This window comes from Lissotriton vulgaris, chromosome 6 (assembly GCF_964263255.1).
Source record: "Lissotriton vulgaris chromosome 6, aLisVul1.2, whole genome shotgun sequence".
Taxonomy (NCBI): Eukaryota; Metazoa; Chordata; class Amphibia; order Caudata; family Salamandridae; genus Lissotriton; species Lissotriton vulgaris.
In genome coordinates this window covers 132,201,579-132,224,831 of record NC_141694.1, presented here as the reverse complement: position 1 = coordinate 132,224,831, position 23,253 = coordinate 132,201,579, and the positions used below count along the sequence as shown (strand labels likewise).

General features: G+C 45.5%; 1 protein-coding gene across 1 annotated transcript in view; it reads right to left on the bottom strand.

Moving 5' to 3' along the window:
- DNAH14 (dynein axonemal heavy chain 14) overlaps nt 1–23,253 on the bottom strand; it is a 1,270,113-nt gene that overhangs the window by 340,249 nt on the left and 906,611 nt on the right. The gene's annotated exons all lie outside the window — the stretch shown is intronic.

Below are 23,253 nucleotides of genomic sequence, written 5' to 3'. Positions count from 1 at the left end.
CTCCTGTGCAAAGTCGGGACGGGCTGCTAGTGCTCTATACAATTCCATGACGGAAGACACCCAATGTTTAAGTAACTTTAAATACATAAATTAACTTTTCAAATACAAATCCACACAAAATACATTGTCACAAGCTAAACAGACAGCACAAAAATGCTACCAAATATTGCATAAGGTACCTGGATGTGCAAGTTACAGTATGGCTACACAAATGATAATATAGGTTAGCACACAAATTCTAATGGGTTTCACTTGCAGTTGATACATGGTAGTTAAAGAGTTAGTTATTTACAAAGAAGAGTTATGCTTTATTTATTATACTTACTGAACAATATGTTCTTAGTTAGAGGCTCATTACTTGAGAACAAAAATATTTACCTTTTGTAGGGAAGTGGAGTATTATGTGATGATGCTGGTTATGACTCACCATGTAATACTACCACGATATGGGGGAGAGGAGTTGGCCTAACGGCTAGGGCAGTCAGCCTCGAAACTGGGCAACTGGGTTCGAGTCTCGGCAAGGACGCTGAACATCCTGTGATTCTGGCGAAATCACATAATCTCCCTGTGCCTAACAAAAATTAATGTGTCCTCATGTAATGCAACTGGTGCTATGTAAAGCGCTCTGATACCCAATTCGGATCAAGTTTGCGCTATATAAAACTCCGTAAAAAAAATATATACATATATATATATATATCCCAAAGATGGTCCTTGGAGTTGGATCCACAATAATAAATCCCTAGCTCAGTTTTGGTACTTTGTTAAGCATTTCGGAATACCAACTTGGACGATAAGTAATTGACACGACTCAAATAAAATACGACACCAATTTATAAAGATAAAGCATACTCGATATAAATTTAGACATCAAAACAAACACAATTGGATGTATATAACTGAAGTTATGGATTGTAGAAAAAAAGCAAATCAGCGTAGTTCAATACTGTAAAACATTACTGCTGTGGCCAATGGGAAAAAAGCATTACTGACAATCGGTCAATCGCAGGTCTAGTTATGGGGAACCTACAGAAGGGTAGGTGATGCAGCTCCAAGGACCAAGCCAAAACAGTCAGTTCAACTCAACCTGGCACGAGAGGCCCGGGTGCTGAGCAGTTCTGGCTGTCCTTGGTGCCATAGAGGGAGCCGCGGGAGAGCTGGGTTTACCGCTTAGTTGGTGCTGGGGGGGGGAAACGGATGCCAAATGTCAACAACTGGGCCACTGCTATGGTCGGTTGAAAGTTTGTGTGGTTCCCTCATGTTGCAGCATCTAATGAAGAGGGGTAACCGGACTGGCCGCCAAAACGCCTTGGCAGTGGGAAGATCAGCAAGATGAAACTTTGATGTCTGGAAGTCCGGGGGGAATATGGTAGCTTCCTGAAACTTGCTGGAGGTCAGGACTATGTTTCCTACAATGCACTGGACCATTTACTTTTGGGCGATCCCTCAGAGGGCCTGAAGGCCAGCAATTCTTTGGTTCTGGGATGTTGTTTTTACCTGCTGTTGAAGGGGGCTAGTGTCACTAGGGAGTCTGGAGTTGCCTTTGGCTCTCAAAGTGATCCCTCTGTCTGGGTGAGCCAGTCTTTGGTCCAGGACAAGTTGCATCAACCTGCCTTGGCTGTACAGACCAGGTAGCACACCCTAGGTGTGTGGCCAGGCTTTTGGAGCTGTACTCCCTTTGACTAACTAATTTTTACCCTCTCCCCGGTTGCAAATTTGCTTGGGGGCAGGGGAATGGTGGCTTCCTCCTTTGGAAGCCAGCCTGAGTACATATCAGAGGCGATGCATGCTTTGAAGCTCACCACCTTGATGTGCCACTTCAGTAGCTATCCTGTCATGGCGGGAGGTATCATCTCCGTCCCAGCCAGTCCTTCATTTCTGACTCCTTGGAGTATTCACACTGCCTGGCAGGAGGTCAGATTTCTGTATTGGAGGTAGCAGCTGCAGGCTGCCAACCAGAGCACAGGAGAGGCTGGGGGAACCAGATGGGCAACCTCTAAGGTAGACACCTGAGAGCATGCCACATCAAACCTGACATTGGAATCATGTCAGAGGTGAGGAGGCACATTGTTACCAAACATGACCTTATTCAACGGTACCATAATGGAGTTGGCGACCTTGGATGTGCCTGGGTGCCAGCCCATGTTATTATATTGACCCCTGATCACTTATAGTAGTACTTAGTGGATAAGGCTACTATAAGGGCAAATACATATGCATTTATATGTCCACACCTTTAATATACTGCACCCTGCCTCCTGGGTTTCGAAGGCCTGCCATAATGGTCCCTGACATATATTAAAGATAGTGCTTTGATGTTGCCACTCATGGTGAGGTCAAAGTCAAGTTGGAGTAGTTTGCACTGTTCCTGCAGTCTGAAATGGCATGCTAGTTGTCATCTGTTTGATTGGGTCACTCACTGTGGCACAACTAGTGCTTCAGGCCCTGGTGACCCTTTTAACATTCAGGCCCTGGGTGCCCTTGTTACTACTTTACTAGGGACTTCTAGTGGGTTAAAGTCCTTGACAACTGGGAGAACCAATTTGCTACATCATGTTTTAGGGAGAGACACTGGCATAGGGGCTTGGTGAGAAGGCTCCAGTGCACTTTCAGAGTCATAACCATCAGCATTGGGGCAAAAATGTGGGGGTGACCGAACAGAAATGGCTATTTCCTACAGCTTTGGTGGCAATTATACTGGTAAATATTGTGTTTTCTTTTCAAATTCTCATTTTTCTCTGAATCCCCAGCCACCAGACTTTAACCTGGTGCATTTTTCAAACATTAAATCTTTTGAGGAGAGAAATCCAACGCCTAGGTCCCAGGCAATTCCCCCCACAGTGGTCCTCAGAAAAATCTGGGAAAATCTAGATAAGGTGGGTGAGTGGCAAAGTACATGTACGGGAAACCCATATCAATTAGACCCGGTGCTTAGAAACTTTTTAATCTAATGGTTTCCATTTTCACTACTCATTCGGTTTATTTAAAGACTTCTAGATGTGTTGTACACATTTTAATGGCAGAATGTAAGAGAAAGCAATGGCACAATCTGGGAGAAACACTTTCTGATGATATTTTAAATCACTAATTACTTAAAAAGAAACTCTGCTCTAAGGGCATAATCTTGATAATGTTATGTTATGTTATGTTAATTTTAATTTCTATAGCGCACGGCTACTCCATTGGAGTGTCCCGGCGCTTTTTATTGGCAGCTCATAAGAAGGAGAACATAACACAGAGAAAATAAAAACATCCATTAACAGCAAAGGAGACATACTAGAGGGTAAAAAGCCAGGTTTTAAGGCCCTTCCTGAAGGACAGCAGATTAGAGGTACAGCGTAAGGCCAATGGCAGAGTGTTCCAGAGCTGTGGTGCCCTCAGTCTAAAGGAGCGCCCCCCGATGCGGGCCCTCTTTACTTGGGGCACCACCGCAAGAAACAAGGATTCAGATCGCAAAGATCGGGCTGGGCGGTAAAAGACAAGCCTACGCTGAAGATATTTTGCTCCCGAACCAAAGAGCGCTCTATGAGCCAGAGTCAAAGCCCTCTCTCTAAAAGTATTAAAAGAAATTCATACAGCTCTTCTGAAAGGTGCAGACTTTTACACTTTAATCAGTCAGGAGCCTGGTGCACAGCTTCCCCTGTGAGTTACATATTTGCAATCCTGATTGCCTTGTGTCAGATCAGAGATTAAGGAAGTGGAAGCCTCTACTACCTCCATCAACCGAAGAGGTTCAGGTCAGAAAAGTGTACTCTTGTAATAGATCATGGCCCTGTTGAATGTCGTTTACAATATGAGTGTCAGTAAAATATCATAGATCAGGTCAAATATCAAACAGGCACCCTAATGTGCTCACATCGTGGGAAACTTTAGAACCATAAATGTTAGGACGGGAATGTCCCCTACAAGGCTCAGTGGAGCATGCACCCCTTGCCCATAGCAAGTTTCTGTTCCATTTTGCTGAGTTTTCACCTCTGTGCACACAAAATTCAAGTGTGTTTGCTGTATACTTGTTGAATGGATCAAGACCCACTGCTAGGCTCGAAGGTCAGGAGGTGTACACAAAGTGCTCACCTCCTTTGTTGAGAATGACTACTGTCTTTTCGATAGGTTGAGAAATATTGCCCATTGGCGGCAGTCGATGATAATACATGCAGATATAAGCCTTTATTCCTGTTACCTGCATTGAAAGAGAGGCCTAATGGCCTCTCCTTTTAACAAGCCTTCTGCCGGTCCCTTTCACTTGGGTCCCTTTCTCAACATATGATTCATGGGTGTTTGGTTTTTGACTGTTAGCAGTGTAAACCTTGCTGAGTACACTGTGTGTGTCTGCAGTAACAGAGGAATTGTAAGATTTCGGGTTAAGGGCTGAGGGAGAGGCAGCCCCACTCAAGTAACAAACACAATCCTTGTCAGGGTGAACCACAAAAGTCACTAAATTAACCTGTGCTTGGCACAAAGCAATCAGGCTTCCCTTAGAGGCAAAGTGTAAACTATTTATGCAGCACACAAACAGTAACAAAGTGAAAAGACAATGCTAGAGAAATCCCAAACCAATTTAGAAAAATGTGAGTAAATGTTAATTAATAAAATGACACCAAAATAAATAAAATCCAAACTGTAGAACCAGCCGAATTAATTTTAAAACATTTTGTACCAAATAGTGTCTAAAAGATCAATTACCGTGGATATCTGGGCGCAAGCAAACAGTACAAAGTCAAAAGTTAAGACCAAGCACTCTGTACCCTGGGTTGGATTTACAAGGTGGATGGGCCTGGTCTCAGCATACATTCGCACTGAAAAGTAATTTTGAAGAAAAGTTCCTGGGAAGGTAGAGTTCAGCGGGGCAAGAAAGCAGTCGTGTAAGAGGAGGAGGACTTATCGTTGAGAAGAAGCTGGATGGAATTGCAGTGACAATATTAACCTTTCGGACTTTGGCATTCTTATGGAAGTCGAAAATCTCCAGCAGGACAAAGCTTAAGGCTGTAGCCTGTGAGGGCTCTGCCAGCTAGCTTCAAGGAGAGGTCCCACTGAAGTGGATTTGATGTGGAGAAGAATGTAGCAGGGGCCACCACAAAGTCTGCCGAGCAGGTGACACATCTTAGGAAGATCGACTGACAGGGAGGTTCTGGTCTTCTGTCAGCCCTCAGGGCATTTTTATGAGAAATATTTTCTACATCCCAAGCTTTAGGGTTAGGCAGGTACAGCACCCCTTACACTACTTTCTTGAGTCCAGGGCATAGGGGGACCACTTGGTGGGTTAGCACTTATTCCAGCAAAGGCAAGGTGCAGGGTTCAAGGTCTCTGGAGTTTGTTATGTCCCTGTAGCTCACACAGGAGACCAGTCAACTAGCCCTTGGGGTCACTTCTGAGGTCATGGGTTCAAGGAGATGGGTCATTTCTTCTTCAATGAGCAAGGCAGGCCTTAAATAGCAGGGCAAGCCTCTGGTAACAGTAGGGCAGTCCTCTGGGGGTCCAGGCAGTCATTTTGAAGTCTTTCGCAGATCCAGACGTGGTGTTTTGAGATCCAATATTTATACCTGGTGACGGCCTTTGAAGTGGGGGGCATTTTGGGCTACCCCCATATGTGGTTCTGGAACATTCTTTCCTTCCCCTGACAATGCTCCAAGAATTCTGGGGTGAGAAAAGGTTGATATCAGGGTCCTTAGTGTGTGCTGGAGGCAAGCTGTAGTCCCAGAGGCACTGCCATCTATTGGGACCATGTGATGACCTTTGACTACCATTGTTTTAATTGAATTTACGTGTTTTAATTCACTCTGCCTTGTGATTTCATTTGGTGTCTCATTACAGCTTCAGAGTGGGAGTGTTTGCTTTTTACAGCTTTGCCAGGAACAGAATGTGTGGGATGTTGAAAGAATGGGAAAGTTGTGAAATGTACTTCTCCATCTCGGAGTGTAGTGTTATATGTGTTGGTGATCAAATGTGCATTATGTTGTACTTTGGGAAATTAAGTGGGTGATGCTATAGGCAGTGGTGCGCAAATGTGGATTGTGTTGTACATTGGGATGTTTGATAACGTTTGTACTATTGTCTTTGACATGCCCTCATGCTATCTTGAATTCTGACTCTGTCTAGCTAGAGTTTTGCACACACAAGCAGGCCCCCAGATCACTCACGTTGTTTAGGGTATTCACATTCAAGATTGTTTTCTATACTTTTGGAAATGTTTTCTACTTTCTCAAGCTTCAATAAGATAAGGGGCTGTGGGAGTGCCGAAGAATACGTGAGAACTCCTTTGCCTTTGGAATGCTTGTGGGAGATTGGCCAACTCTAGTAAGTATCCTTGGCGCAAAAAAGGTTTTCTCCCAAACTTAATCTAGTGCATTGAGATCATCAAACTGGGGTTTCTTGAATTGTAAAGCGGGACTTTTTTTGACCTGAAGGGACAGACGCATCTTACTCAGAGTGGCAATTCCGGGCTTGCTGAGTCTCTTGTGAATCCGCCAGTCTAGTGTGGGCTAAGATGAAGCTATTGCAGCTTGTGATGTATTTTCTCTGATTATTGGCATTATGATGTACAAGTGTGTCTCTGTGCACATTAAATTCCACAGTGGTCATAATCATCTGATGTATTCTGAGTATTTATCTTTATATCTTTTCATGCTCTCCTTTGATTCCTTGTGTGGGATTACTTGCACTTAACAGTGCCTATTTCTTGCAGTGGATGTCCATTATTATTATCATTATTATCTGCTTATTTTTTATCCCATGCATTTAATAGTTGCATTTGCTTTCTTGTAAGTGTGTTATAATTGCTTGAATATGAATATATATATATATATATATATATATATATATATATATATATATATATATATATATATATATATATATATATATATATATATATATATATATATATATATATATATATATATATATATATATATATATATATATATATAAAAGAATATATCTCCCCAACCTTCCTCTGATTAAGGAGCCTGCACACGTGTTGTGGGTATTGCTCCCGTTTATTGCAGGATTTGCATCAGTTACATGGTGGAACAAAAGAGGGTATTGCTCCCGTTTATTGGGGAGATATATTCTTTCATATTCTAAGCGCTAGCGGTAGCGCTAATTCCGAGGCACCACCAGCGTTCTGGCAGCACAAACGTGTGCAGGCTCCTTAATCAGAGGAAGGTTGGGGAGATATATTCTTTCATATTCTAAGCGCTAGCGGTAGCGCTAATTCCGAGGCACCACCAGCGTTCTGGCAGCACACCAGCATTTACCGCACCTGCAATATGAGATATATATATATATATATATATATATATATATATATATATATATATATATATATATATATATATATATATATATATATATATATAAATCCAGGGATTGCTTCAAAGCAACAAATTGCGCACTCAGGAATACAAAGTTAGCACAGAAAGGTTTATTTTCAGATCACACGCCTTGTTTATGTTTACAACTGTGCATAACAAGCCACACCAACCAGGGTGGTTCACGTGTGATCAAGGCACAGTCGTGTCGAAACGCGTAGCGTGTGATCTGAAAATAAACCTTTCTGTGCTGACTTTTAAAAAAAAAACCCTGTCTCTGGGAAACACACTAACGTTTTGAACAAGGCTGTCCAAGCCAAAACACGTAGACGTTTGTCTGCCTACACGCCACCTGCAATAGAGAAAATTTCCGTTCCCACGAAGTGCCGTCTCCTGAGTTATTACTCTTCTGGGAGCAGATATAATATATATATATATATATATATATATATATATATATATATATATATATATATATATATATATATATATATATATATATATATATATATATACATAGTTGCATAGTGTTTCATTTGACATCTGGGAAAGCCTTCCTGTTAGAGAGTGTTGCACAAGCCTTCGAAGTGTAAGTTGGGTAGAGAAAAGCTCTATCCCCAACCATCCTGCCTACACCCAGTCTCCCTTATGTCACGGACTGGTAAACATACACAAACCCAAACAGCAGAGGCATTCACAGTCCTGACTGACAGTTAGGTCAAGAAAATGCAAACTTAGGGCATGGCCTGCAGCTGGCGAAGATGGCTGCACACTAAGCGAGCTTCGCTAGCTACCAGTGTGTACCCCCTAAATCATCCGTCATTATCTGCAGATCCGGAGCCACCCATATCATGAAAGTGCCAGAGGGGTTTGAGGGCACACAAAAGCGTTATGCCTCCGGCTGGAGGAGGCGGCGGCGACTGTAAACTGCAGGTGGCACACGCTGGAGGCCTAAAGTGGTGCCGCCTGTGACGCTTCACTAAATGGGGCTAGAGAGTTGCGGCGATACACAGGGCGAGGGCGGATTAGATCCTGGTGTTCCCCCCTGCCCTCCTACTGGACTGAGACATCACCCAGTGGCCCGCAGCACCACAATCAGAGCCGTGCAGTACCTGGCGCAGGGGCCATAGAGCTGGTGGAGGTACCTGGCTGGGACTGCACCATGTTGCTGTGAGGAAGAGGGTGCCGGCTCGAAGGCTGGTAATTGTCAATGGGGCCCTGCAGTGATGAGGCCAGTGGTGGTGGGCGGTGACAGTTGATCTTGCCTCCGAGATCCAGATCAGGTGTGGGGTAGCTGGCGGCTGTTTGAACGTCATGGTGGTGGTGCCCCCCGCTGGTTGTGGCGGCAGGTGAGAGATGGCAACAAAAAAGAAATAAGGTCCCAATTAGGACACTAGACATTGGACCCTTCCGTGCAGTGTTCGGTGTAAACTGCCTGTACCACGTACGGGGTGGGCTGGCCCTGACTACCCCCTTCTGTCCTCGACCTAGACGCCATGGCCTCCTCTTCCTAAGGGGCCGGCCCAATCGAAGTGCTGAAGCACCATAGTAGTATGGCTAGCAGGAAGGGCCTAGACTGACGAGGCAGGCACTGAGCGTCTCACCCCTGGGTGCAGTCCGTGCCAGAGCGGCAACTCAGACACCTCTTGCCACAAACAGGGGGAGGGGTGAATGAACAGCAGTAACTTCACCCAGGAGCCTCAGGAGATGCTATAGAGGTCTGATCAGGGACTGGCCCCATCCCTAAATGCGACCACCAACTCACTGACTCAAATAAGAAAAACGGGTCAAAAATGGTCCGAACCAAAGGTCCCAGCCCTGGTCAGGCCAACCAAAAAGATAGGTACATTAACCCAATGCGCCAGGTGGGGGAGACGAGAGGAGCGGCGGGGAGATCTACAACAATCTAAGAAGATGAACACTTGTTGAATCCCTAACTAAAAGATATCATGAAGTTGATAACAGAGCTCCGAAGTACCCTGGAACCTAATCTGGATACAGTAACGGAAGAGGTGAATTCACTCAGAGCAGATTTCTACAAGCTGGCAGACAAAATGTCCAAGGCCGAAGCAAACTTAGGGCGCCTGCAAGCAAAGACTAAACGTCTGGAGGAGCAAGTGACTGTTCTAACGAGGCAACACATGCAAATGGGAGCAGAGGGGCAATCAGTGGATCCCTTTCGTGAAGATTTGATTCTCCACACCCTCAAGCCCAATCGTTTGTCCAACTTCTTTTCTGCGGAGCAAGCACTCAAGCATTTGGACCCTGTCCTGGGGCCCCGGCGCATACTCAATTTTAAAGGCCGAGATGCCATCTTACAAGCGTCACGCTCGCATAGTGACCAGCAGTATAAAAATGCTATCTGATTTTTTCCCCGACTTCACACTCAGGGTCCAGCGCCAACAGCAGACCTTTGATGGCGTAAAGTACTCTCATGGACAAAAATTTTAAATATATGAGGTTATACCCCACCAAACTCACAGAGTTGGCAGACTGGAAATCACTCTTCTTCACAACGCCATAAGATACCTGGGGGCAGAAACTGCTTCGATAGAGGAACACTCAAGAACACTAGCTCTGGACCCCCCATCCAGCCCACCTGGCCAGATTCACTACACAGATAGGTGACAATTGTTGTCTGGGGCAGTGTCTCTGCAGTTTTCTGCTCTTCACTATAGAGACAAAGGGGGAAAGAGGTTTAAGGGAAGTTGAGTGTCCCTGGGCCGCTGTGATTCATACTCCATTCTCTAATTCATATATTCGTCCCGGGGACACCCCCCGATCTCTAGTGACTTCTGGACTTGGGATTATGTCTTATCCTTGATATTTGTTTTCCTATTTAACGCTGGTGGCGTGCATGCTTCCCTCCCCTTCGTTGTCATAGGTACACTATTTGGGCAACAGGCACTCTGCACTTTGGGGATATGAGGGGTTCGTTACTCACCAAGCAGGGATGCAGGGAGGGAAGAGTTGGAGGGATTGTTTGTTTACGCTGTTATGTTGAATTGTTCTGCTCATCAAGGTCATAGACAACATACAGCACGTGCACACTTTAGGTCCACCGCCGGGTAGGGGTGATCAACACATGAGACATGACATATCTATGACAGAGAAAAGACCTGCCTGGATGCGGGCATGGACATGGAATGTAAATGGGTTAGGAAATAAAATTAAACGTACATTAGTCCTACAGCACATTAAGCGCCATTCCCCATATGTCATATTGCTGCAGGAGACACATCTCAAAGGAAACCACTATATATCCTTAGACCACTTTGGTACAAGCTTGCAGTTCATTTTGGGTTTTCCACAGGTATCCTGCTGTGAAGTACCTTGCCCATCACAGTCAATAACGTCTGGTGGGATGACATGGGGTGTTATGTAGCCCTTTCAGGTACATGTGAGGACCAATCCTTTACTTTTTGCTCACTATACATTCCACCCAAACTACACACAGTTATCCTCCTGAATATTAGCGCTCCTCTTGTGAACCTACCAACCGGGACCCTCCTTATGGGAGGTGATATGAATGCAGTGATGGACCCAGACCTAGACCGAATGGGTGCCTCAGCGGGGGCACGCTAGCAGGCAGACTCTCCCGAACTTCATAACAACGATGGGCATGGAGGACCCAGAGCTCTCACTTGAAGCAGTATACATACAATTCGGCATGGCATGGGCCATTCTTGTATTATTAACAACCTACGCAACCCCGTCGGTACTGGGTTGCGTAGGTTGTTAATAATACAACACTGTCTTTTTGGGATACTGAACCCGCTGGTGTCTTAGACTGCCGGATACTGTTGAGGCGAGGTTTATAGATTGATTAGGGTATCTAACCTGCAGCAATACATCAAGTGGTAGGTAGGTTTATGACATACACCACGGTGTGTAGGTAGTTTCACATTATAATCATGGTCCTGATGAATTGCCATTGACCCTGCGGGCTGTCAAGGCAGGAAACATGATGACCTATTGGAGTAGAGTGTCGTTTTTTGTTCTGATTCATTATATCAGACAAAACCGCCTCTCCTTTTTCCTTTAATCAGGTAGGAACCGGAGTCAAATAAATTATATTGGTTACCTAACCTGTTTTAACTTTCACTTTTCACACATACCTACACTTTCTAGGCCACTCACCCACACCTCACTAATTGGCAAAGTACAAAAGATCTCCGCCAAAGCGCCCATCATTGGGAGCCCGTTGGGGATTGCAGCGCCAACCCAACGAGGAGCAGGCCCAATGATGAAGCATGACACCTAGCTGGCTGGGTGTGTGAGGGCGCTAGTTCCAAAAGAGGGAATTCCCCTCAGGACACATATTATTGGTTGGAGGTGACTGGTATAACTATCCTTTTGGTATGCATTCTCACATATATCTCTCTCTTTCCTTTTCTCATTAGGTTAACCCTTGAGGAACAGCATACTCCTTTTTGTGTATTGTAGTTTGGGCCCTGTATGCTGGACATCTCCAAAAGCCCTATAATCCCTCCTTTTGTTTAGGAAATCTTAAATATACCCAAAATGAGAGATTAGCATACCACCTAACTACTCTACTTTCTATCTCTGCTTATCTCATTGTTTTTACCTAAGTTTCCAATCTTCTTGCTCCTCTTCTTTAGTTAAGCCTTAATTGCCTTTTGACCTCTTTTGATGAGATATTCCTATTGAACAAGACTGTGGTTACTTTGCTACTTACCTTCTATTGAATAATACTTATTTTGTTACTGCATTAGTTCCTTACCATCTCTACTTTTTCTGTTGCCTTAAACTTCTTCTGAATATTTCTCCTAGTAGAGTCACTACACTATTCTGTACTCAAATCTATACTAAACTACCTAAACGATAATTCTTATTGAATACTATCCCTACACTTTATTAGAAAACTTAAATGTACCCAACTAGGTGTTCTAAACTCTAATGTATCTTTTTTTCCTTTCAGGTTCTCTGTACATCGATCTCTCTGGTAAGTAATATTTAATCTTGTTTCCTCTTGACATTTCTTTCTGGAAAATGCATTCAAATTATTTCTCCTCAACAGTTTAAATGTCCAAATCACTTATCTCTCCATCTTGTTGTCTTCACAGGAACAATGGAGTCGTTGGAGGCCTCTGGATGCTGAGGATAACGAAGGTATGACAGGAATGACAAAAGCGGTACTGACAGCTTCTGTCCGCGGCATTCACTCTGGTAAATCTCTTACTCGCGCTTAATGTTTAAACGTGGTAAGAATTCCGCTAGTTGCTGCTCTAAGAAACAACAAACAGCGGAGGGGCTGAATCACAAGACCAGCTCCGGAAAATCCTTTATGGAAATCCTTTTGTTTAGCTTGCGCTCCTCACCTAAAGCTCTGCACCTGGGGATTGCCTGAAAACTAGACTGCACAGTTACCATTAGCTTTGGTGGCCATCTTGGAGTTCCGCTCGTGGCTCTAATACCACCAACCATTATTTTGGGAGCATTTACCTTTGTCCCAACAGTTGGTTTTGTTTGATATGGAAGGGACAATATGCCTTGCCTGTCTAGGGGTTCTGACAAGAGGCGAAGGTGCTGACCAAGGCTCTGGCGACTAGGCTAGTGGCCGTCCTCGCCTCCATCATTCATGTGAATCAAAATGTGAAGCACTCTGCACATCCTGCGAAGGCTGTATAGTGTCCTGCATATGAGGAGCACACTCCCGCCTCAATAAGCAACATTAATGGCACTTGTGCCTTAATGGCATTCAATAGCATAGAATGGCCCTACTTGTTTGCCGTGCTGCCTAGACTGGGTTTCGGCCCTAAGTTCTGTGGGTGGATAAAAGTACTATACCAAGCCCCACTGGTGAGGGTAAGCGTAAGGGAAAACGGGGCACTGTCAGGGTGCTTCCCACTGCACAGGGATACCTGACAGGGATGTCCACTATCACCCTTGCTGTTTGCCTAGCACTAGAGCCCACAGCGCACTGGATTAGAACTGACCTGATGATATGGGGCATCCCTTCGTCCGTGGGAGGAATACATCTCCTTATAAGCAGATGATATAATTCTATACCTCTCTAGACCATATTTTTCCATTGAAAGAGTTCTTCACATCTTCAAAATTTTTGGGAGCTACTCTGGCTACACCATATATTGGGCAAAGTCAGTGGTGTTCCCCCTGTCAGGCTATCCCCCGAGACTCCTGGCCGACGTGCATAGCTCCTATAGTGAAGTAGGGCTTTAGATATCTCCGACCACTTGTAACTACAAACTGACATGATGCATTGGCCTACCCTGCCACTGTCTTTAATGGGCAGGGCAGCTTTGTACAAGATGATGACCCTCCCACGCCTCCTGTATGTTCTTCAAAATACATCCTGCCCAGTCCCAGCTACCTTGTTTTACAAGTTTATCACAGAAGCTCTGGACCTTACTTTGGCAAGGAGGTGCACCACATATTGCCCTACATAAATTACAAAGAGGGGTCTATGAGGGCTGCTTGACAATCCCTGATATCAAACTGTATCAGTGGAGAAGTGTTGGACAGGGGGAAATAGGTACCTAGGCTGGCACTCTATATTGACGAGCATGCCCCCCTGTGACACAGTGATCGTCTGAGAGAGGTGTCCAATCTGCGGGGCTTCTCACAGTGGTCAGCAATAGATATTGAGCATCTGGAGAATATCTGGAGGAATAGAGTGCCACTTCCCATTGACACCTTGAGTCAAGAATATGACCTGCGCCCTCCCAAAGGTTCCCTTACTTGAGTCTCGGGCACGGCTTTAGGGTACACATTCAACAGGGCACGGACCTGCCTGACTCTTCCCCTCTGGAGGACCTACTATTGGCAGACCCCATTCCCGATAAAGGGACATCAACTGTTTGCCGGAAGCTTAAGGATAATGCCCCTGGTCCCCTCAGACACACCTGGACAGACGACATAGGCAACATTGATGATGAATAGTGGGTAGAAGCACAACAAAGCCCTAGAGACATCGTGATCTAAGCTATGGAAAATGCTACTTACCAGTATGCATCTGTTCTTGGCATGTAGAGCTGCAGATTACTACACTTAGCATTAGATCGACACCTCGTGTTGGGCTCGGATGATTGCATGTTGTTGTCGTCTTGGAAGAAGTCTTTTGTAGTCACGAGATAGGTGACTCCTCCCTTGGACGATAGTGCGCATGGGCATCGGCTCCATCCTTAGATTGTTTTTCGCCATGATGGAAAATGATGAAGTTAGTAGAAGTAAAAAAAAGGATGTCAATGCGTGTGCATCTAAGTAAGATAAAAACTGGAACAGATACAGGTCCCGGGGAGGCGGGAGGGCGTGTAGTAATCTGCAGCTTTACATGCCAAGAACAGATGCATACTGGTAAGTAGCATTTTCCGTTCGAGGCATATGAGCTGCAGATACTACACTTAGCATCGATTGTGCAGCAGTGTCTCCCCTAACGGTGGTCACCTGTATCTGTTGCAGTAGTTTGAAAGAGAGTTTTGAGGACTTCTTGGCCTACTGCAGCTTTTTGCTTGGCTTGCACATCAACACAGTAGTGTTTAGTGAAGGTGTATGTTGTAGACCATGTTGCTGCCTTGCATATGTCCTCTAGGGGAATGTTCCCTAAGAAAGCCATAGAGACTCCTATTTTGCGTGTGGAGTGGGCTTTAGGAGGAACTGTTAATGTACGTTTTGCTTTTTGATAGCATACTTGTATACATTTTACAATCCACCTTGCAATTTCACCCTTAGAGATGGGGTTGCCTTTAAGAGGTGGAGAGAAAGACACAAACAATTGTTTTGTTTTTCGAAAAGATTTGGTTCTATCTATATAGTAGAGAAGAGCTCTTTTAACATCTAGTGTGTGTAAAGCTGTTTCTGCTACAGAGTCAGGGTTTTGGAAAAACACAGGTAACTCTACAGATTGGTTTAAATGAAAAGGAAGGAATTTAGGATTAGTTCTTAGAACCACTTTGTTACGATAAAAATGGTTCCTGTATTGTGAAAGCTTGTATCTCACTTACTCTTCTAAGAGAGGTAATAACAATAAGAAAAGCTGTTTTCCACGTGAGGAATTGCAATTCACATTTGTGTAAAGGCTCAAAAGGCGGTCCCATGAGTCTTGTAAGAACAACGTTTAGGTTCCCCTATGGAGAAGGTGGTAACCTGGGGGAATGATTCTTTTTAATCCTTCCATAAATGCTTTAATAGCAGGCACTCTAAAAAGAGACAGATGTTGTCTGTTATGCAAATACGCTGCAATTGCTGCCAAGTGCAGGCGTATGGATGAATATGCTAAGTTACATCTTTATAAATGTAAAAGGTAGCAAATGATATTCTGGATAGACTCGTGCAGGGGATCAATTTGGTTATTGTTGCAATAAATAGCACATCTCTTCCATTTAGCAGCATAACAAGCTCTGGTAGTAAGAATCCTGGCCTCTTTTTTTTTTTTTTTTAAACCTTTATTTGGAGACAAGCAAAAGACAGCAGTGGTACATTCATAATCCATACAAATAGTGAGAGACAGTGCAATGTAGCAATATGATCAAAATGTCCAGGCTTCATTTCAAGGCATAGCACAGTGTAGACAGTAATGGAAAAGACATATAACATCCGTAATCGTACATCGTGGAGCGCATCCGAACTAAGCAATAGGTGACTTGAGGGGTATAATCCTGTAGCACACATTCGGTAAGGTAGGGAGACAAACATCGACCCAGTGGACGACCAACCACCATTTACCATGTGGTCAGAGGAGGGACCCCCCCAACCACCAACAAGAAAGCAGTTACTGGCACAACATACCCCCCACAGGGACATCATAGTGTGACATACATAATCAGCCCAGCATCAGAAGAAAGAAATGACCCCAATCACAGCGGGGCATGGGATCCGGCAGGTGCCAGCGTGGTACAACAAACATCGTGCCGATTAACCAACCCCAACCCGGTCCTCACTTTCAGATTCAGAGTCCTGCACCGTCCTAGTGAGGAGGTACACCTGCAACGGGCTCCAAAAGTCCTTAGGCCTACATCGCACGGGCATCATCTCCGCATACACGTTGTATTGGTCCTGACAATAGATGATATCACGTAACCAGTCCTTGAACTGTGGCCCTCTGCCCCGCCCCCAACAGCAAGCCACCCGTCGCTTGGCCAATAGTAAGGCCACATCCACAAACCTACGGTGGAGGGCAGGTACCCCCTTAGTATATCCCAACAGGAGGACCATGGGATCGAACAACACCCCATCTTCGGTCATAATCTGAAGAGCAGCATGGACCTGCACCCAGTACTCCAAAACGGCCACACACTCCCATGCCAGGTGCAGGAAATCGGCACCCACTGCCCGGCATCGGGTACATCTATCGTCCTCCGACAATCGAAACCGAAGTTTCCTGGCCGGGGTATAATAAAACCTCTGGATGAACTTGTAGTGTATCATTTTCAAACGGCAACTGGAGGAGATATTGGCAGTAACACCTCAACAATACTTCCACTGTTCGTCAGAAATGGTAATGCCCAGTTCAGCGTCCCATTGCTCCCGCACCCGACTAGCCGGGGCAGCACGCTGCCGCCTAATGGCACCATATAGCTTCGAAATCAAATGACGCCCATCGGAGACTAACAGTACGTGGAGTGGTAAGGCCACGTCCGGCTCCCTAGGGAAATCCGGCAGTAAGGAACGCAGGCCCTGTCGCAGGCGGACATAATAAAACAACTCCAAGGGGGAACAAATTACATCACCAAAAAACTGGTCCCGGGTACGGAAGGTGCCCTCGTGAAAAAGGCTTCCCCAAGTAAGTGCCCCAAGACGCTTGCACAGACGCTGAAACCCTATCTCCTGTAATAGGGACAAAGCAGGATGATACGCTAGGGGTAGTGCAGGTGAGTAGAGGAATGAAAGACCCAGCAATTGCGCCACACGTCTCCAAGCATCCACGGTGCACGTCACCGTTGTCTGGTGGGTGTCCACATCGCCCACATTGCCCAGCACCATACCTTCTAACGGGAGAGGGTGGGCGACCCATTTTTCAGCCGCAATCTGTGGCATGAATGGCGTGGGACGCATCCAGTCGTATGCATAGTGTGTCTGAGCGCTTAAATAGTAAAGTTCAAAGTCAGGAACATCAAATCCTCCATTGACATAGGGCAACGTTAAGGTAGCCCACGCCACTCTCGGTTGTTTACCCCCCCAGAACAGACGAATGAGCTCCGAGCGGAGACGTTTAAAAAAATAAGCTCCAGGGTGATACGGAATATTCTGAAAAAGATACAGAAAACGGGGTAAGACCACCATTTTAATCAGGGACGCCCTACCCGCCATGGACAAAGGCAATGACATCCATCTCGTGATGTTATCCGCCAGTTTAGTGATAGCTACGCCATAGTTAAGCCTAATAGTCTCCTCTCTGCTCAGAGAGACCACAATACCAAGGTATCGCAGCTCCGAGTCACACCACTCCAGAGGGTAGTCCAACGGAAATCGATGAACCGCCGCAGTGAGCGGAAAGAATTGGGACTTCTGCCAATTGATATGTATCCCAGAGACACCACCAAAAGCAACTAGCTCTCGCAAAAGCGTATTAAGATTCGTCTGTGGGTCCTTCACATAAAGCGTGACATCATCCGCATACAAAGAGATTCCCACTTGGCGCTGAAAACAATTAAACGCACTCTGTTGGTGCAGCTGGCGGATTCGGCAGGCAAGGGGCTCTATGGCAATGGCAAACAGGAGGGGAGAAAGAGGACATCATTGCCTGGTCCCCCATGTAATAGAGAACTGGGGGGGAAAGCACACCATTCACTACTACCCTCGCCACCGGGTCCGTATACAACAATTTGACCCAAGAGATAAAAATCCGAGGAAACCCCATTCTGCACAAAACATCAATAAGGTAACCCCACTCCACTGAATCAAATGCCTTAGTAGCGTCCAGAAAAACTGCGGCTACCGGGAGCTCCGGAGCAATAGTAGGGATAAGGGAAAACAATGTACGAAGATTATGGGAGGTCGCCCGGCCAGGCACGAACCCGGACTGATCAGGCAAGACAATAACAGGCATGTGCTCAGAAAGCCGAACCGCCAACACTTTCGCCAGAATCTTGACATCACAATTAAGTAATGAAAGGGGCCTATATGAACCCACGTCTTGGGGGTCTTTACCCGGTTTAAGTAACGAGGTGATAGCAACTTCCCTCATAGAACCCGGCAGCCTCCCTACCTCAAGGGACTCTTCAAAAACCTCACGAAGGACAGGAGCCATAATATCCACGTAACATTTATAGAATTCGGCGGGAAGGCCGTCCAGCCCCGTGGCTTTCCCGTTGTTCAGGGACATGATGGCACCCCTGATCTCCTCCTCCTCAAGAGGCCTACCCAGGAATGCCCTGTGATCGTCCGACAGCCAGCAAAGCGCTAAATCATCAAGGAATCCGCCATATCGCACATCACCCGACTGCTGTGTAGTGTACAGGTGGGCGTAATGGTGGATAAATGTCTCCTGAATCTCTTTCGTGTCTCTACAGTGAGTGCCATCCGGCAAGACCAGTTCCAACACATCCGAACTATACCTCTGATGCCTAGTAAGTGCAGCAAGTACCTTCCCAGGCCTCTCACCCTCACAGTATCTCCTCGCCGTCCAGTACTTCCCCCTATGCTTAGCTTCCCTGGCAGACTCCTCCTCGTACTCTGAAAGCTTACTCCTAAACTGACCCAAGAGGTCGGGATCAGAGCCAGCCTGCAATCTGCGTTCCAATTGTCGTAAATCAGCCTCCAAGCCCTCGAGAGTTCGAACAATAGATTTAAGCATCCCACAACTCTTGGAGATAGTGACACCCTGGATCGTAGCCTTAAATGCCTCCCATATCACTTCCACACTATCAACAGATCCTTTATTCCTTGGAAAGAAAGCTTCCACCTCCTCGCCAAGTTCCGCCTTAAAAATGGGGTCCAACAGGGCAGAGGGAAAGAGCCGACAGGGTGGGCGTGGCCTGTGCAGCCCGGGCATCGAAAACGCAACTCTAACCGGGCAATGATCAGAGTACGTTCTGGCCAGGTGTACCGCCTCCTGCAACCCCGCTACCAGCCCTCTGGAGAGGAAGACATAGTCCAATCGCGCCCAGGAGCGTGCCTGTGCAGTGAAATGCGTGCCCTCTCTATCAGTCGGGTGAGCATACCTCCAACTGTCAATTAGCCCTGCCTCCTCCACAATGCCCCGCAAAACATCCCTGGCCTGTGTATTGTACTGAGAACTACCCTCCGATCTATCCTCCAGAGCCTGAATCGCCAGATTGAAATCTGATGTAAATAAGAATACGTTTCCACGAACAGGTACTCCAGGATACAGCTTTATTGCAGCACAGAACAGGTAGGACCATCCCTCTTCTGACCAGAGCTCCAACTGCCAACAAGGCGAAGGAGAACTCCAGAACTAGGAACACCCAGAGTAATCTAGAGTGCTAGCCCAAGGGAAGAGCTAAGCACTGTACAACATATCTTCCCCCCTTAACAAGAAAAGAAAACAAAAAAATGAAAAAGAAAACACAAGAAAAGATCAATGTATATAGTCATTCAGATAGGTGGGTGGACGACGGGAGCGAGGGCTCCTCAACCTGAGGTCCAACGAGGAGGAAGAGGAAATGATGGCAACAGAAGTAGAAGGGGGAGAATCAACCAAAGAACTACCATGCACACACAAAGAAGTAGAAGCATCGCCACTACCCACCTCCCCCCGTACAGTTGGCAGAGAGGTGGAGGAAGAACCACCAGAAGTCAACAAGTACCCATTGCACCCTCCTGAACCACTAGCCATTACGTCATCAGAAGAAAAACCCTTCCTCTTTTGGTATAGTGCTACTCTCCTATAGTTCCAACTTTCCCCATTGGCCAGCACAACAAAATGTGGAAAGACTTTCTTAACTCTGTAAGGACCTCTAAACTTGCTAAGACCCTTAGCACACCTACCCGGTTTTACCTTAACCAGATCACCCACCGAGATAGGCAAAGGAACATTACTATGGGATAAAGGTACTTCATCATCCAAACGCCTTAACCAAGCAGGAGTCAATCTTGTCACCGGGGCACGCCCACGCATTAATTCAAAAGGGGATTTTTCACCATTCTTGTGAGGCGTTGACCTATACGCCCAGACAAGTTCTTGCACACGCTCTTCTGAAAAACAACCACTCTCCACAAACATCTGGATCACCCCCTTTACGAGACGATTAACCCTTTCACAAAGACCATTTCCTTGTGGGTTGTAAAGGCTAGTCTTCTGATGTCTGATGCCACAATCACGTACAAACGAAGCCATTTTAGAAGACATCAATTGGGTGCCATTATCTGAAATAAGGACAGAGGGGTATCCTTCATTCAAGAAAACACCCTCCAGAAAGTTAATGGTGGTATCAGTGTTTATCTCCTTCACAAACTGTACATACAGCCACTTCAAGTAACAATCAATTATAACAATGGCATAACGTTGGTTTAAGGGTAACTCACTCATAGGGCCTATGAAGTCCAAACAGACACTGTGCCAAGGCACATTCTCAAATCCAATTTTCTGAGGTGACTGAGAACCTAGAATTTTCAGACGCTTCTCCCCCTCTTTGCAAAAGCTACACTTCAGCACACAATCCACAGCATCTCTATCAACAGAGGGCCACCAAAAGTTTTCTTTGACACGATGTTGGGTGAGGCTTTGGCCCAAATGGCCCTCATGAGCCAAGTCAAGAATCCTACTCCTTAAAGAACCAGGAGGAACAAAGCGATCACCCCGCATCAGAACATCTTTTCCTTCCAAGGAAAGTTCATCCAAGACCTTAAAAAACGGTCTAACCTGAGGGTCAACAGTGCTCTCCCTTCTTGCTCCTTTTGAGACAAGATTTATAACAGCCTTTAAAATTTGATCCTCTTCCATACCTTTTGACCACTCGTCACGGGAAAAAGAGCCACCTCCTACAAACAAGACATCCTCAACTATGGCAACCGCTAGATCATCCAAAGCCTCCCTAAGGGTACCATCACAACTAGTGGATCGCACAGGAAGCCGCGACAAGCAATCTGCTTGGACATTTTTCCAGCCATGAACAAACTCAATCTCACATTGGTAGTCCTGTAAACGAGAGGCCAATCTCGCCAGCCTTGGAGACCCTTTTCCAGCACCACCTGGAGCTAAGACATTTACAAGGGGTTTATGGTCCGTACGGAGAATAAACTTGTAACCCCACAAGTAGGTCCTAAAGTAGCTCGTGCCCCAAACAGCAGCAAGAGCTTCACGCTCTATGACTGAGAAATTTGATTCCGAGACAGACAAAGGCCTAGATGCAAACGCTATGGTCTTCTCTACTCCTCCATGCTTTTGCAGGAGAACTGCACCAAGACCTATAGCACTGGCGTCAACCATCAAAATAGAGGACCGAGCAGTATCAAAAGGGGTAAGGACATTAGCAGATTTAAGTTCCCCTTTGATCATATTGAAGCAAGACTCATGCTCAACAGTCCAATTAAACTTGACACCTTTTTTTAACAAGTATCTCAAGGGAGCGGTCTTTGAAGAGAAATCTCTCACGAATTTCGAGTAAAACTCAATCAGACCCATGAAGGACCGAAGTTGATCCTTGTCAACGGGGAAGGGAGATAGTTCAATGGCCTCCAATAAGTTCCTCTTAGGTTTAATACCTTCCTCTGATAGGCAGAAACCTAAGTACTCTATTTCCTTCAAAAGAAAAGCACACTTCTCCCTTCTCAGCGTTAGGCCAGCATCATCCACTCTTCGTAACACATTCTGCAAAATCCCATTGTGTTCTTCCAAAGAATCTCCATAAATCAAGATGTCATCCTGAAAGTATAATACTTTATCTAAACCCTTAAAGACCTCTGAAACAAGTCTCTGGAATACACTAGCGGCAGAAACAAGTCCGAAGGGTAACCTCGTGAATTGGAAGGTCCCTTCACTGGTGATGAATGCAGTCAAATGTTTGGACTTGTCATCTAAGCAAATTTGATGGTAAGCATGCTCTAGATCCAACTTACTAAAAAACTTGGCCCCCTTGAGTGTCGAGACTAACTCACTAATGTTTGGTAGTGGGAACACATCAGCAACCACACATTTATCCAATGAACGCAGGTCCACACAGAACCTAATTTTATTGTCAGGTTTCTGTGAAATCACCACTGGCGAAACCCACGGGGACGCCTCAATGGGTTCAATAATGCCACCCTGAAGCATTTCCTCCAAAGTAGCCTTAACCTCTTTTCGCAACGCGAAAGGGACTCTCCTCACCTTATGTTGGACAGGGCAACTACCTTCCTTGAGAATTATCTGATGGGAATAACCTACAAGTTCCCCTAATTGATCTCTAAAGACATTTTTGAATTTATCCAGAATCTCGTCAACAGATGAATTATCGACAATAGACACTGGATCATCAGACCTGGGATCAACCACAATGTGCAAATCATACTGATGGTGACAACCTAAAATGGCCGGCCCATCAGTTGAAACATATATTTTCCCAGATGCTGATCTGTTTTTAAATTCAATCTTTGCTTCGAAATAGCCCAACAGATCAATTTTCTCGCCTTGATACCCAGACGGAGAAATGTCACACTCCTTTAAAACTCTTTCACCCCACACGCTCTTCAACAAGGATAGAGGGATGATGGTCCACTTGGAACCTGTGTCCACCATGAGAGTGACAACCTTCTCATCAATCTTAAAGTCAGCTTTAAAAGCATTTCCCCTTCGATCCCTGCAAGAGCATACCTTGTCATCCAAAACCAATATCTTGTTCATATCACGTTTCAAATTGCCACAGTCATTGACCACAGTCACTCTTGAGCTATTTCTATTTTTGCACATCTTTGCAAAGTGCCCCATCTTTCCACAACGCAGACACTCTTTGTTATTCGCAAAACAGAACTTAGCATCTGAGGTATGCGAAAAACTCCCACACTTTGAACACATTTTTTGACT